Below are 4,600 nucleotides of genomic sequence, written 5' to 3'. Positions count from 1 at the left end.
AGGTCCTTGGCCTATGCCTCAGCACTGGCTTGTGGTAACAGTTCATCAGGGCTCCACCATCCCTATAGGAACCCCTCCGGATGGTGAAAAAAGGCAGAACATGAAGCCCAATCAGGGTTTCAAGATGTCATTGCATGAAACCTTTGCCTTCTGGAGCCCAAGGTTTTATGAAACTAGATCTAGATGTCACCCACCCCCTCACCTGGCACAGGGAGAAAAAAGTGAAAACAGCTTCCCAGGCTCCCATGGCTAGAGCTAGGCCGCATGGTTTGCATTGTCTCAAAGCAATTTGGTGCTGGGTTCCTGGACCACCCCTAGGACATTTTGATGTATTTGCCTCACTTGGCCTCTAATCTCACCTCCATGCCAATCTTTTTTACAGGCTGCTGCCAGAAAGAGCCTCATAAAATGCACATCTGATTATGCCATCAGCCTGCTTGAACCTCTCTTGCTTGGTTCCCACTGCTTTCAGCATACAGTTCAAACTTCCTAGTATAACAAACAAGTCTGTTCATGATCTGGGCCCCACAGGCCTGTCTGCCTCCCCGCCCTTCCCCGCCACCTTCCTCTAGGTTCATGCTGTATCAAACTGCTCAGGGCTCCTCCAACCCACCAGGCTGTGGAACTTCACCTGCTCTTCCTGATGCCAGGAGTGCCTCTTCTGGATTCTCCTTCTTGCCGACTCCTCCTAGGAGTTGCCTAGCTTTCCCTGACCCACAGGCTAACCATGATGCTGATCCCTGAGCCTCAGAGATGCCTGCAGAACACATAGCCATGCTCCCAGTGTTTGCCACCTGTTTCCCAGTCTCACACCTTCATGGACTTGCAGCACCTTGACAGTTGGGGCCCCCCATGGCTGGTGCATGTATTGTCTCTGGCATCAAATAATACCAAATATTAAAAACTGCAAAAAAATCACCCCACTTGTGTCATTCTGCTTTCTTCTCTCCTCCCTACCGCCTACCCCAAACCTTGCTATTTTCCCCATTCATCCTTGTGTACATAATCAGGAAGACAGCCAGATTGCTGGTCTGTTCACTCATTTCTTTATGTGTCCATCAAACATTTATGGCACCCCCACACTGTGACAGCCACCATACTAAGTGGTGGGGGCATGTGGAAATACCCTGACCAGTTGGCAGCCTTCATAGAACTTACATTCTAGTGGAGGGAGAAAAGCAGCTAACAACTCAGGCACCGAGCCACGAGCTGGTAAAGTCTATGCCAAGCGATGTGTGCTAAAAGGAAAAGGAAAAGAGGGTCAGGCAGAGAGGAATGCTGGGGCGGGTGAGCTTCTATTTTATCTGGGGTAATCTGCGGAAATTGCTCGGATAAGATGCCATCAGAACAGAGACCTGAAGGAAGTGAAAAGTCATGCGGGTATTTGCAGAAGAGCATTTCAGGCAAAGGGAACCGCAGGAACAAAGGCCCTATGTGAGTTACAATACTACTAACTGTCATGACAAACACACCCCCAAACTTCACAATAAGAGCACAGCACAGTAAATGTTTATTTCTTGCTCATGCTCCAGTTCAACATGATGTTGCTGGTTGATGGACAGCAGTCTTCATTTGGGTCCAGACATCCAAACAACTTCTATCTTGTGGCTTTCGCATTTCCAAGGGTCCCAAACTCCTCCCCAATAAGTGGGCAGATGGGGAGTAGAGAAGGCACAGATGGTTCCTAAGACACCCCCTCCCCACGCCCCCAGTAGAAGTGACTAGCACCACTTCCCATCATGTTCTGCTGGGGAGAACCACTCCTCAGCCCCACCTGAATGCTGAGGCATCTTGCTAGGCAGCTGCCTCCAGCAGCAAGGGCACACTATGGTGGGCATTTTTGGTGGCAAGTGAGCCACCTCTGCCTCTGAGTGAAGACAGTACCTGCCAGTTTGAGGCTCAATGAGAAGGCTAGGATGGCCGGGGAAGCTGATATAGGGCCCTGCAGGCCACTTGAAGGCCTTTGGATTTTACTCTCTGTGAAATGGGAAGCACTTGAAGGGCTTTGGGTAAGGGAGTGACATGAAATGGCTTATGTTTCAAAGGGGCGCGCTCTAGCTGTGCTGAGGAGAATAGAATGCAGGAGGCCAGGAGGTAGACAGGTAGGCAGAAAGAAGGTAGGGCTGTCATGCAGGGGAGAGATGGTCATCTGGGCCAGGTGAGAGGGGAAAGGTCAGTGCCAGCCATCCTACAGAAATAGGGCTGAGAACTCTAATTTAGTCCAACTCCAACCTTCTAAGCCAGGGGCCAATAAACTTTGTCTGGAAAGGGTCATCTATTAAGTACTTTAGGCTTGGCAGGCCGTATGGCATCTGTTGCAACTACTCACCTCTACTGTTGTCTCATGAAAGCAGCCATAAATCATGAGCATGACTGTATAAATGAATGAGCATGACTGTGTTCCAATAAAACTTTATTAACAAAAACAGGTGGTCAGCTGCAAAGTTTTCTGATTCCTGTTAAACCAATCACAAATGGTGTTGGTCTTCTCTCATCACACATTTCTAGTCAAGGCATCAGTGGTGGCTGCAGAAAACAGCTGAGAACTCTGGACTTTGTCACTGCTTGAAGTTTGTGTGCCAGCCACTCCCAGTGAACTGGATTTCTTGTAGTAACACTTGTAGCATAAGAATGAATCACAGCTTCCCACTGTCTTTGAGCAAGTTCTCTCTTGACAAGGCTTTTGGCAAGACCTTTTCATTATAGTTCAGGCTCATCAGCTATTTGTCTATAACTAAATACCTTTATTATGTGTAATTAAGGCAGCAACTGAGAAAAGATGCAAATGTGTTCTGAAAAACCTGACTTTGCAGCAGCTGGGAGCTTTGCAACCTTTTAAAAGTGCAGTTTTAAACTGAAACACATTTGGCATGTGCCAAAATAGGGAAAGGAGAGAAAAGCTAAAGAACAGAATTTAAAAATAAGAGGGTTTTGTGTTCAGGAATTCATGCCGTCTAGTGCTCACCCTGTGAGCTGAGCTGACTGCAGACACCAGGGAACATCCTCCCCACCAAGCCTGCCCTGCCCTCCACAATGGTCCCCTGCCCCAGAGTGGAAAGTATCATCACAGTAGAAATATCACAAGCGGCCACTTTCAACTGCGGTTGGTATTTGCTTTTTCAGAATTTCTTCTGTCTCTCTGTATGGCTGGGCTGTATAACATATCAAGACAAGGTAACTGGAAAACAGGAAAAGAGGCTAGGGCAAGAAAAAAGTTTCTCATCATCCCATTTGTGATGACGAATGAAAGTCAATAATGATCAATTCCTCTGGCACAGCGTTGTCCAATAGAACTTTCTGTGATGTTGAAGATGTTCTATAGCTTTGCTGCCCAAGATGGTAACCACTAGCCACACACGGCTACTGAGCACTTGAAAAGTGGGCAGCATGGTGGAAGAGCTGAATTTTAAATTTGACTTTGCTTTAATTAATTTAAATCTAAGTGTACATAGCTACTTGTGACCAGTGACACTGTATGGGACAGCACAGCTGCAGCGTGTTGGTTAAGATCCTGGGCTCAGAAGTCAGATAAACACACGTTTCCATCCTGGTCCCTACTCACTAACTGTGATCAGGCAAGTTATGGCCCCTTATCCTTGGCTCCCTCATTTTCAGGATGGGCACAATTGTGCCTACCTCAAGGAGCAGTTGTGAGGATGAGGTAACGGTGGAGATAAAGCACTTCGCACAGTGCCTGGCAGAAGGTTAATGCTCAATAAATGTTCAGTGTTTGGTTATTTCCTAGGAAGCTCCTCAAAGGGCTCATACTACTCTCTAGACATTGCAGAGAGGTGGTCCTAAGACCTCAGTGCTGGTGTCTTCCCTGGAAGCTTCCCTTGTCCTAAGTGATATCACATAAATTTGACTCAGGGGAGGGACAAAGTTGGAGCAGAGGGAAAGTCAAAGGCCTCTAAACCAAACTTCTCACTACCTCTGAGACTTCCCTGGGGAGGTGAAGACTGCTAGTTGCTCACTCAATATTTGAGTGACCATGTGCCCTAATAAAAGACTGCAACTCCCGGGCTATCTTACAGTTGAGGGTGGTCAATAAGATGCAAGCAGACATTGTTAAATCTAAATGTAGATTTCAGGACTTTCAAGAAGTCTTAAGAGGGGTCAGACAGTTTATATGTTCTCTCTTGTCTTTTGTCCCTTCGCCTTTCCTCCTACTTCCTATCTGGAATGCAGACATGATGGCTGGAGCTCCAGCAGCCTTAAGGAAGTGTCTTGGAGGATGGGAGCCCTGTACTACTAATGACGGCAGAGCAAAAATAAAAGAGGCCTGGGTTCATGGACACCATGAACTCACGGTACCAGCCTGGGCCTGCCCACCTTCAGATTTCTTCTTTGTAAAAGAAACCACTTGTTTTGGTCTGTTTTGTACTGCTATAACAGAATACCTGATACTGGGTAATTTATAAAGAACAGAGATTTATTTCTTACAGTTCTAAAGCCTGGGAAGTACAGAGTACAGGGCCCTTCATATGGTGAAAGGCTTCTTGCCGTGACATCCCATAGTGGAAGGTGGAAGGGCAAGAAAGCATGGACATGAGAGAGACCAGGAAGCAGTCCAAACTTATCTTTTTATCCAGGAACACGC

This window comes from Nomascus leucogenys, chromosome 12 (genome assembly GCF_006542625.1).
Source record: "Nomascus leucogenys isolate Asia chromosome 12, Asia_NLE_v1, whole genome shotgun sequence".
NCBI classification, from domain to species: domain Eukaryota; kingdom Metazoa; phylum Chordata; class Mammalia; order Primates; family Hylobatidae; genus Nomascus; species Nomascus leucogenys.
Note: the sequence above shows the minus strand (reverse complement) of the source record.